Raw genomic sequence first — 13,093 nt, forward strand, 5'->3', positions numbered from 1 at the left:
TCTTTTTATGAGAAGTGCACTGGTAACTCGAAATCAGGCAAGTCATTTAACAAAAAAAAAAAAACATTTATTCATACTAAGACATGGTAATTACAATTTAAAGGAAAAAGAATTTCACACATATCAAATTTTTCAGGCTCTTATCAATTCTGCCAAGTAACAATGCACTGCACATGTCTGGTTCTCAAATTGCTTAAATCAGTACTTCTAGCCTTTAGCTTAGACGCAGAGACAATTATTTACGCTCACATATACGTCAGACGCGTGGTTAATTTCATACACACTAAAACAATTTAACTTAAGTCAATATCAGAATTATACCTAACTAAGCTTCACATTTAATCTCCCTTTAACTGTTAACATTAACAATTGCTTAGAACTCCTTAGTTCTAAGCAATAATTTATTAACTTCATTGTTTATAATTGATAATTTTTTGACTTCATTGTTTATAACTGATAATTTAGCATTTCTAAATTATCACAGTAATTTAGAAGTGCGGTTTTCCGACTTCATAACCCTACAACATGCTAGCAACTATATAATCAATAATCCTTGCTCTCAGGTTCACAATCCATAATAGTTATCTTATTTGATACATTTCTCAGCCAGTTCAGCATTCACGATCCTAGAAATCATGAATATAACCTTCTTTCCCGTTAGAACTGCAAACAAACATTATTCCACATCAACCACGATACAGTATTCCTAGAGATCGCTTAAGGAACTTTCTGGAATAGGCAGACACCGCCGTTAAAAATGTCCTATCATCGTCGAAATACTGCAAGCGGGATATTCTTCCCCCTTCCATAGAACGGCTGGATACAGGAATCTTCTTGGAAGCGACACCGGAACAAGTCAGGAACAGAGATACCAGAGCAAGCGTTCCCCCCCCCCCCTTTTATTCTCCCTTGACGGCCTTGGAACCTCTTTAGATTGAGTTCCCCGGATGTTCTAGCACGGGGTACTTCCCAACCCCCTACGAAAATCGCTGAGTCATGGCGGGAAAACCCCGTAACTCGCTGACCTTCGCGCCTAGCGATAGCCTCAGATCTACATTCTAATTCTGTCTGGGCTATCTCTTTGTAGAATATTGGTGGTCAAATAATTTAGCAATTCATTCTAATATTTTTATAGATTACATATTGGTGGTCAAATAATTTAGTAATTCATTCTAATATTTTTATAGATTACATATTGGTGGTCAAATAATTTAACAATTCATTCTAATATTTTACCAGATTACATAAAACACTTATGAAAAATTGTTAATTAAACTTCAAGTATTTTGCATTGACTTTCTTTCTCAAGTAAAATTTCTGTATAAGAATTTGATACAAAATTCTTTCTATACAAGATTTTACAGTGGACTGGGCGGTGAAGCCGGGGAGTTATAGAGTAGGTGCCCTCCCTAGATGAGTGTTAGGACTTGGAGATGTCATGTAATACTCGTAATAATATAGATGAGAACAGAAAGCAAGAGGGACACATGAACTATTAGGGTTGTTATATTGTTTTGACTTCATGTTGCTTTATGGATAGAGCTTCCCATGATCAATGTGTGTATTCTGGTAGTTGAAATAATCATTGTTATAATAACTTTCTTCCTCAACGAGATTTGAATCTCGTTGAGGAAGAAAGTCATTATAACAATGATTATTTCAACTATCAGAATACAGTCATCCCTCGACTTATGTCGGGAATCCATTCCATCCAGCAAGATGTAAGTCGATACATTAAATCAACAGAGTTATATGGGTTAAGGACTTAACAATAATAAGTATCCTGTCATTTTAATTTTTAAACCTTATTATAAAACTGTATTGTGTGTTACTGCCACTATAAAACAGGAGAACAATCACCCAAATCTTCCTCCACAATCACATCTTCATTACCTTCCCTTATGTGAAGGACCAGGCTATGGCTCTTCTGGTGTAACCTTTTCTTATTTTTGATGAACATGTTCAATGTGCTTTGCTTATTTCTCTTCTTCTTTTCATCATAAATTTCTTTATAGCAAGCAAACGCATCATGTACTTTCCTTTCTACTAATAAGTAGCGTTCAACATTGGGGTCCATGTCTTCAACCATTTTGAGAACATCGCTGCAAGACCCTTCACTGTGAATTATTCAACTACCTCTCCTTGTTTCTCTTTTTCCTCGTCCTTTTCTCGTTCTTCCTCTTCTGCAAACGTTGTTCTTCAGTTCGACCAATTCTTCGTTGGTCAACTTTTCAGGGACTCTTTCTATGAGTCGAACTATGTCGTTACCATTCACTTCGAGATTCAGATTGTTTGTTAGGCCCACTATTTCTTCACTGAATTTACAGAGTTCTTCATTTTTTTCAAAACTTCCAAAATTGTGCACAAACCTTTTTAATGTCTTTTTCCATATGCCACTTATATATTGAGAGATCACTTCGTCCCCAACTACAGCAATATTTTGAATAGCATGATAATACTGAATTGCATGAGAGTTTGGTCGTTTCCATTAGTAGTAGAAATGGCTTGTGAAAAAGTTCTCCATAGATAATAAGCTTTAAACACTACAAGGACTTCCTGATCCATCGGTTGGATCAATGAATTAGCGTTTGAAGGGAGAAACATGACCTTGAACAGATCACCGATATAAGACGGATGACCTGGAGCATTATCTAGAATTAATATAATTTTAAATTCTACATTTCTTTCACATAACAGCTTTCCATTTCACTCGCATTACAGTTGATTAAGGCATCTGCACACAATTTTTGAGTTATCCACAGCTTCTTATATCTTCAGTAATGAATTGGAAGAGTATGCTTCCTAATGTTTTTGAAAGTTCGTGGATTCTCACTGTGCCATATCACAAATTGGGGTTCAGTTTATATCTAGCCCCATTACACCCTAACAGAATCGTAACACGGTCTTTAAGAGCTTTGAAACCAGGCATAGATTTTAGCTTTTTGTGGATGAATTGTCCGCTCGGGCATTTTTTTTTCCGAAACAAGAGGGTATCAATCAGGGACGTTGTGAGGAATTTTGGCGCCTATGACCAGGAAAAAAAAATTGCGCCGTTGACTCCAATGGAAATTTTGGCGCCTATGGCCAGGAAAGAAAATTGCGCCGTTCTAAAAAAAAAAAAAAAAAAAAAAAAAAAAAAAAAAAAAAAAATTAAATCTCAATTTTTGCGCCTATGGCTGGGCCACATTGACCATAGCCTCACCACGCTTCTGGGTATCATGCATATTAAATATTAGCTATGGCAAATAATTTTCCTCCATAATAATTTTATCCAATTTTTCCACAAACTCCTTGGCAGCCTTCTCATCGGAACTTGCAGATTCACCACACATTTTCACATTATGCAGTGAAAAACGCAGCTTGAATCTCATGAACCAACCGAAAGCAGCTTTGAACTCGTAGTCATAATCGGGTCCTGCTTTCTCCTTCAACATGTTAAAGAGACTTAGTGCCAAGAGGTATGCGCTTTTGGTTCAGGTCCTCTATGCATGATGGAAGTAGCTTTTCCAATTACCGATAGGACCTTGTCGTTGCTTCGTCACTATCGTTGAACTTGCAACTTCGTTTCAAGATCAATTGCTCGCCTCTTTTTCTATGATTCTTCACTAGGTTTCTTAATTGGGCATGTAGGGGGGGGCATGCTGCACAAAATATCGCGAAATATTTAACGATAAATACACAAATAATCCACAGTATTTTTTAAACACAAAATCAACAGAGGAAATGTTTAATGTAAAAGCCACTTGCTGACTGCCGAGGGAGGTTGCTGCGGAATGCGCTGTTGCCAAATGAAACCCTTTTTACTTTACGCTCGCTTGCGTCTTGCTCGAAAGTATAGACGAAAATGTTTATTCCATTATGGGATCACAGACTTAAGTCGAGGGATGACTGTAATTATAATTCTAACGCTGAGACTGGGTATATTTCATTTTAAGAAGTAGAATTAAATTTGAGAAGAGGAAAAAAACAAAAAAAGAAAACGCTCATGAATTCTTTTGTTATATTTAAAAATTGTTATTAAAATTAAAAATAATAATATGCTGAACGAAGAAAAATATTTTTTGCTAACACTAATTAAAATGAATTTTTCGCATACTTCTTTGTTTAGCTATATGTTGACGGGTTGTTTTAGCGACATTTTCAAATCGTTGTTGGCCACAGTAGGTGTTAGAAAACGTTATCCGCGTGTGTGAGAAAGTGTGGTGTAGAGTAGTAATGGTTTTTATGCTACATATTATTATTATTATTGTGTGTGTAATGTGAGATGGTATAGATTGCTCCTTCTTTAGGGTTCTAGAGAAATTTGCATTGAAAAAAAAATAAAAATTGGATTTTATTTGACAAGAAGGTAGCTGCCAACCGTTCCGCAGAAATCATTCTACGTGAATGAACCATTTTTATTTTAAATCGATATTCGTTTAAGTATGCAAATTTAGTAGAACCTTTCAGGAATCTATCCATGCTTGACGATTGTTCTATTTTGCACACCGATACCCAGATACTACCAAATGTATGCCATAATCACTCAGAATTAGTACTAATGCTTCATTACTGTTTCTGGTTTTCTTTAAAAATGAGCATTCATTATTCCAACCTCGCTGCTTTTGTGGCCCGCATTTCAACTTAGAATCTCCCCGAATTACTGTCACTTGCACACCCTATCACAGGTTTAATATAGAAGTACCACAGGTATCAATATTGAACTTTTCCGTGGAGTTGACTTATTCAGATTTAATGTAATAGTTGTTCCATAATACTGTCATTCTGGGTAATATATATTACTCCATTTATTTGTCCATTGACTTAAATAAACCATCTAACACTTTTATTATTATTCTCGTAAGGGACGGGACTAGAAAGAAGTGGGAAGAAAGACTTTTTTCTTAAATTGATAAGTAGTTGGTTTCTTCCGCGCATCAGGAGGCAGAATGCATTCCTACTGTGGGTTGGGTAGAAGGGGTGATGTTTCTTAATTCAGCAGCATTTCTTATATGTACTAACGTTCTGTAATCAGTTTAAAACTCAAGTTACTGCTGTGAGGGAAAAAGCCCGAGTTACCCACACTAAAGATGAATGGATTCTGCCTTCATATGTTAATCGGGAAAACGAAAAAAAAAAAGCTAAATTTTCTTGTAGTCATTGATTAGTATTGGGTGTGTGGTGTGATCTTGTGTAGATTTGACATCTTAGAAGTTAACATAAAGCTATGCTGCTGCATCTTGTCTTTGCTTTTCTAGTTACATTGAGTATAGTGTATAATCATTTATGTATTTGTGATAAAATTTGGCTGTATGTACAGAGTGTTTACAGAGTACCTTTTCATTTCTGGCCTTACAACTATGTCCTCTCTATAAACCTTACTATGTTTCTTCTATAATCTACCCTTTCCCCTTCAATATACCCTATTCCTCCTATGGGTTTAAATTAGGAAGGAGGCGAGTTCAGAAGCCTTAAGGTAGCAGCCCTACTACTGAACTATTCCATCGTCAGGCTAGTCCCCTGACATGGAGAACATAACCATACTTGTAAGCTGACAGAAAAAGATAATTGGATTGAATCTATGGGAAACGACCCTGGAATGGAAAAGGGAAAACGAAAATGGAAACGACAAAATATAATACACATAGCAAACTGGAATGTAAGAGGAATAGCATATAAAGAAATAGAATTAGACCAGTTATTAAATGAAAGAAATTTTAAAATAGCAGTAATCACTGAAACAAAAAAGAAATTAAAAGGAACTATGAGAACTGAAAATTTTAATGTGATATACAGTGGAGTCGACAGAGACCAAAGAGCACAAGCAGGAGTCATGATTTGGATTCATAACTCCCTTTCAAAACAGCTAAAACATTATAAATTATGGAATGAAAGAATAATAGAAGCTAGAATAAAAATAGATAGAGGCTATTTAACAATAATTGGTTTATATGCCCCAGAAGAAGGAAGAGAACAGGATAATATTGATTTTTATAATCAGCTACAAAACATATATAATAAAATAAATAAAAATGATTACATAATTTTAGCAGGAGACTTAAATGCAAGAATTGGAAACACGAAAATTAATAATATAGGAATACATGGAGAACACACTCTAAACAGAAATGGTAAAAAATTGATTGACTTTGTAGTTTATAATAACCTAAAAATAATGAATTCCTTCTATAAACATAAAGACATACATAAATATACTTGGGCAGCAAGAGGATGGAAATCAATATTAGATTACTTCATATTAAATGAAAAGACATCAAAATTTTCAATAGATGTTAGAGTTCACAGAGGATATGAAATAAGCAGTGACCACTTCCTTGTTAAAATAAAATTAAGATTACCACCTAAATGGCTACAAGTAACAAGAACAGAAAGAAAAATTGAAACATTTGTTTATAAAACTAGACTATTGAATGACACAAATGTACAATGGCTATATGAACAAAGAATTAACCAGTATCTAGATAAAATAAAACAAAATGAAGAAATAGAAATAGAATGGCTTAATAAAAAAACGATACTAAATGCAGCAGCAAATGAAAGCTTAGGAAAGACCAAAAAATTTAATAAAAGAAAAAAAACTGAAGATCTGGGATGATACAATCAAAGAAATTATCAAAAAGAAAAAAGAAGCCTATCACAAATGGTTAAGCAGTAAAAGATTAGAAGATGAAATAGAATATAAAAGAATAAGAGCCATAGCTAAAAGAGAAGTCAGAAAAAGACATAGAGAATCATGGAATAAATTTGTTTCTAATTTAGAACATGATTTATATAAAATAAGACCAAATGTATATAAGATTTTGAAACACCTAAATGCAGATACCAAAGAAAACATAAAATTAAACACTGAATTGAAATTAGAAGAATTTCTAAATTACTACACAGAACTGTGGACAGACAAATATTTTAAAAAAGACAACTGGCAAACAATTAACGAAAATGAAAAGGAAATAACTGAAGAAGAATTAGAAATCGGCCTGAAAGAAACAAGAAACGGAAAATCACCTGGAGAAGATAAGCTAGGTACAGAACTATATAAATACGCAGGAACAAGATTCAAAGGAAGACTCATATTATTTTTAAATAAAATTTACTCAACTGGTATCCCCCCAATAGAATGGAAAAAAGCAATTGTGATTCCTATCTTTAAGAAAGGTAATAGAGATGACCCTAAAAACTATAAGAAGTATCAGTATACTAAATTCATGTTACAAAATATACAGCAGAATCTTAAATAACAAACTAATGAAATATTCCGAAAACTTTATTCTAGAGGTACAAAATGGATTTAGAAAAGGATGAGTATGTATAGACCCAGCCTTCTGCCTAAAATTAATAATAGAGAAAAGAAGAGAATATAATTTAGAAACACATATTGCATTTATTGACTTTGAAAAAGCATTTGACAAAGTTAAAAGAAACATATTATTTAACATATTAAAAGAAAGACAAATACCAAATAATATCCTAAAAGCTGTCACAAGTATATATGAAAATAATCAAATACAAATAAGATTAAATCATGAGCTATCATATACAAGAGAGATAAACCAAGGGGTCCGACAGGGATGTCCCCTCTCAGCAACTCTTTTTAATATCTACTTAAATGAAATAATAATAAAATGGAGTAAAAATTTACATCAAGGAATTAAACTTTCACCTACAGTTAACTTAAACACTCTCCTCTTTGCAGACGACCAAATAATAATTACAAATTCTGAAGATAACTTACAGAAAGCTATTTTAAATCTAAATGAGATATCCAAAGATTATGGTATGATAATATCAACGGAAAAATCAAAAACTATGGCCTTTAAAGGACAAGATCCAGCAAGAACTAAAATAGTAATAGATAACAAGATCTTAGAACAGGTGAATTCATTTAACTACCTAGGATGTATGATCACTTATGAAAATGAAAAAGATATAATCATAAAAATTGCAAAATATTTAAAAATAACAGGAGTAATTAACTCTATATTTAAACCAAACCTAGTTCAAAAACAAACCAGGCTAAAAGTATACAATACATTAGCCCTACCGGTCTTAATGTATGGAAGCGAAATCTGTACAATAAAACAAAAAGACAAACAAAGATTAACAACAGCAGAAATGAAGTTTATGAGAAAAACTGCAAAGTATACCCTATTTGATCACAAAAGAAATGAAGATATTATGAAAGAATTAAACCAAGAACCAGTAATTGAAAAAATTAAAAAATATAAACATGGATGGAACACGTTCAAAGAATGAAAACAGAAAGATTACCAAAACAAGCCTTAAAGTACAAGCCATTAGGAAAAAGAAAACCAGGACGTCCTCTTAAACGATTCAATGATGACTTCTAAGGCCGGAACAGGCCATACTAGGCCTAAATCCTTGATACGTATGATGATGATGATGATGTTGATGTACAGAGTATATGTAAATAAAACTTAATTGTGAAAATTAATGCTGATCTGTTCATTAACAAAAAATAAATAATTTCTTTCCCATTTTATAGCTGGTGCTGCAGGAATTTACTGCCTTGTCTGTTCAAAAATTACACTGGTGGTCAAATAATGCCAAACCAAGAAACAGTTTTTAATTGCCAGTTCATTGACTTTTATAATTTTACTATATGAACAGAGAAAATTCAGTTGGAACTTCTATTTTGGGTGCAGTTTTCCTTCCTTTCATTCTTTCAGTGCTTATGTAAAGTTCTCATTAATCAGCTTGTGCTTTTTCTTTACAGTTTTTAATTTTTAGAAATAAAGAGAAATTGCTCTTTCTACTTTAACAGAAACAGGACTTTGTATTTCTTCCATGAGTTTTCCATGTTCAGTGAAATTTATGAAATCCTTTAGAGAAAGGATTTGACAAATGTCTTTGTACAAGAATCCCCCCCCCCCACCCAATATAATGTATTCGTCATTATCATGAAATTAAAGCAAATTGCTACAGCAGTAATACTCTAAGAAAAGGAATAAATTTGATAAACTCTAAATGCTAATTTGAATCTCTAAATCATCCACCAATTGGTGAGAATGACCATGAGGTGAGTACTTGGGTGGTTGCCAGCAGTGTGAGGACCTCTGTGAGAAAAGGGTATATATGGAACTACAAGGGGGGGGGTAATTATGAAGAGCTCAGGAGACAGCTTGCAGGTGTAGCATGGAATGAGGAGTTAGCTGGAAAAGAGATCAGTGCAGCTTGGGGGATTTTCAAAAACTATCTAGTAGATGCAATGTCTAAGTGTATTCCAAGGGTGAGAAGGTTAAATAAGGTAGGTGTGAGATGGATGAGTAAAGAGATTAAGCATGCAATACAGAGAAAGAGGGGATTGTGGAGGCAGCATAAGAGAAGTGAAAATCTACAAACCAAGAGGTCTACAAAGACCAGATTTGGTTGGTGAGGGTAGCTAAAGAGAGGTACGAACAGCAGTTAGCTAATGAAGCCAAAAAGAATCCAAAGGAGTTCTTTCGATATGTAGCCAGCAAAAGAAAGAATGATTATTGAAGGATGACATTGACAGGAGAAAATGGTATAAAGACAGCTATTGCAGAATGTGTGGTGGAGATACTTAATGAGCCATTCATAAAGGTCTTTCAATCTTGTGAATGTGACTTCATGGAGAGATTGAGAGCAGTAGATGATGGGGAGGAGAGACTGACTGTAAGTGAGCAAGAGATGTATGGGGAGTTGAGTAAACTAGATGTTAATAAGGCTGTGGGACTTGATAATATATCACCATGTATTCTGAAGGAATGTGCCAGGGAGTTGACACCTGTCTTGGCATATTTTTTTACTACGAGTCTTGCACTCGGTCAAATCCCTAAGGAGGGCAAGATTGTGCCACTTCATAAAGGAGGTGATCGAATTCAAGCATCAAACTATAGGCCTATCTGTGTGTCAGGTGTTGTGGTTAAGTTGTTGGAGAAGCTTGTGAGAACTAGGATCCAGAGCTGGGTTGACAACAATGGTATTATCTTTGATGGACAGCATGGATTTGCTAAAGGGAAGTCATGTTTTAGTAATCAACTTACTTATTACAATAAAGTGACTGCTTCCTTGGACAGAGGAGAAGGATACATAGTAATATACTTAGATTTCGCAAAGGCTTTTGATAGCGTACCTCATGATAAATTGATAGTCAAACTAGAGCAGATGGGGTTGTATATTAGATTAGTGCATTGGATTGGAGACTGGCTATCTGATAGGTATCAACAAGTTGTGTATGGGGGAGCGATATCCAGGAAAAGGAAAGTCACTAGTGGAGTGCCTCAGGGGTCTGTTTTGGGGCCATTACTGATTAACTTGTATATTAATGATATACGTGAAGATTTGGATGGAGATATTCAGTTGTTTGCAGATGATGCAACGTTGGGACGAACCATGAAGAGTAGTGAAGATGTTGTGACCTTACAAGAAGATTTGAATAAATTGAGTGATTGGGCACAGAAATGGAGATGTGAGTTCAGTCTTGCAAAATGTAAGGTTTTAAAATTTGGAAAACAAAGATGGGATGCAGAATTTATACTTGGTAAGGATATATTGTTAGAGGTAGAAGAAATAAGAGATCTTTGGGTGATAGTGGATAAGGATCCGAAATTTAGGGGACACATAGCCAAAATTGGGAAGACAACACAAAGGCTAATGGGAATGATGTGGAGGACATTGACTTGTAGAAGTAGGGAGATTCTTGTTCCGTTGTATAAGGGGCTTTGACTGGCCACACATGGACTATTGTGCCCAGATTTGGTCACCTAGTTTTCAGAAGGATGAAGAGATGTTCGAAAGTGTCCAAAGGCAATTGACTAAGATAGTTTCTGACCTCTGGAATGTCGAATACAAGGAAAGATTGAGAAGATATAATTTTTTCTGGATCTGGTGGAGAAGAGGAAGAGAGGAGATATGATAGAGCCTACAAGTTGGTAAGGGGTTGTTATAGGATCAATGCTGGAGAAGTTCTGCAGAAAATAGTGGGAAATCGGGAGAGAACCAGAGGATCTCCCTGGAAACTGTATAAAGAGGGTGGTTTCAAACATCTAGTTTTAACTCCCTTGCCAACTACACTCTTGCTCAGTTTCTAAGGATGCCCCCTCTCCCCTAGTTCTCCCACCACCAGACCTGTTCTGACAACTTTCCTCAGTATTAATTTTGGAAAAACCCTTCAGTAATTTGTAAGCCTCAATGATATCACCCTTTTCTGTAACCCACAAATCTTCAACCTGGTCTTATAAGTTTCATTCCATAGACCTGCTACCATCTTGGTCACTTGCTCTGGATGTTCTCCACCTCTTCCTCATTGCCAAGAAACCCAGGTGATCAGATCTACCTGCAGTAGTCATGATGGAGGGAGGGGATCTTATCAAGGCTCGATGAAGAGGAATAATAACCTGCTTGTCAAAGTATTCTTCAGTAACCAAGTAAACTGATGAGCTGCTTTAGCTACTTTTATTATGTGCCCTCTAAACTTAACCTCCATATCCACAAACACTAATAAATCTCTGGCTTTGTCAATTTCCTGTAGTATACAGGTCCATTAATGTGATATACAGCTGGTAATCTTTTCACCCCAGAATGCATAACCATACACTTTGCCACATTAAACTGACATCCATTCTCCTTTACCCAGCCTGCCAATCTACCCAAATCATCTTGCAAAATTTTAACATCGCCTGTATTAGCTATTGCTCTACCCAACTTTGCATCATCAGGAAACAACTGAACAGTTTCTCTGAGATCCATTCCTATATTGTTAATGTACAAATTAAACAATAGTGGCCCAAGTACAGAGCTTGTGGCACATCGCTAGTCAGAGACCTTCTTCTGGACTCTACTCTTGAATAAACTATTCTCAGATATCTCTCCATCAGCTACCTGAGAATAGTTTATTCAAGAGTAGAGTCTCGCCTCACCAATTCCTAACCCCCATGTGCATTAGTTTATTGATTACAATTCCATGTGGTATCTGGTCAAAGTCTTTTACAAAGTCAGCAGTATCACTGATTTTTAGAGGAACCCGTGGCATAGTAAATTAAATAATAAAGAAACACGTAAAAACCACAGTGATATCTTTAGTTAGTAAAAGGACAAATATTTCGTACTAAAATTAATAGTATATCTTCAGTGTCTGTTACAGTAATAGGAATGGAATACAAGCAAAATGTTCGGTGAATCACCTATTAAAATACAATTGTTACTGCGTGCTAGGAAATAATAGAAAATAACAAATTTAATCTATTAAGATAAATGGTTTTTTTACATAAGATAAAAGTCTCCCAGATCTTTGAGAGAGAAAGACAGTCATTTCTATTTAATTTGGTCGGTGTAAGATAGTTTCACAACTTTCTTTGAATAAGCGTTCATACTTGAATCTGAATCTATGGAGGAGGACAGCTTTATCCCACTGGACACTATGAGTAGAGTCAATACTGTGCTGCGCCAGACTGGACTTCAGAGGTTTGTCATAATCAATATAATATTGATATTCTTTTATTCTTTTTTCCAAAGAACGGTCAGTTTGTCCAAAATAAGAGACATCACATTCACAAGGTATTTGGTAAATGCCAGCCAAAGATAGAGAAGACTGTAGAAGGTAATAAAGAAGAAATTTTGTTGATAGGAATATATGTTGGAATCAATTGATACTTTTTCAGAATTCTGCCTATAGGTTCTGAGATTCCTGGAATGTACGTAGGAACTCTGCGGACCGTTGAAGAAACTGTAGGTATTGGAACATAAGAGTCAAGTATCTGTTGGATTTGATTGAAGTTGTAATCATTTGATTCCATTAACTTTTTAATGATGGAGAGTTCTTGTTGTAAGATTACTGGGGAAGAGCAAACTTTATGTGCTCTATGAAGTAGAGATTTAAGAATGCCAAATTTTTGAGACATGTGGTGCGCAGCCTTTTTATGAATGTATCTGCCAGTAAATGTGGGTTTTCGAAAGACGCTTGTAGATAGGAGGATGTCCAAAAATGGTAAAGTACTAGAATTTTCTTTTTCCATAGTAAATTGGATGCATGGGTGAAGGTTATTTATCCATTGTAGAAAGTTCATCTTCAGTGTGTGTCCAAACAGCAAAAACATCATCGACGTAACGGTAC

The 13,093-nt window shown here is 35.0% G+C and overlaps 1 protein-coding gene across 1 annotated transcript in view; it reads left to right on the forward strand.

The window, feature by feature from the left end:
* The first annotated feature begins 4,220 nt into the window (after positions 1-4,220).
* The window catches only part of LOC150102997 (leucine-rich repeat-containing protein 45-like), a 358,127-nt gene continuing 349,254 nt past the window's right edge, over positions 4,221-13,093 (forward strand). Inside the window, exon 1 of the mRNA XM_090398041.1 lies at positions 4,221-4,689. The gene's annotated coding sequence lies outside the window, so the exon portion shown is untranslated. The remainder of the gene's footprint in view (positions 4,690-13,093) is intronic.

Source organism: Typopeltis vanoorti, chromosome 9 (assembly GCF_054136105.1).
Source record: "Typopeltis vanoorti isolate ZY-2024b chromosome 9, IOZ_Tvanoo_1.0, whole genome shotgun sequence".
In the NCBI taxonomy this organism is placed as follows: Eukaryota; Metazoa; Arthropoda; class Arachnida; order Uropygi; family Thelyphonidae; genus Typopeltis; species Typopeltis vanoorti.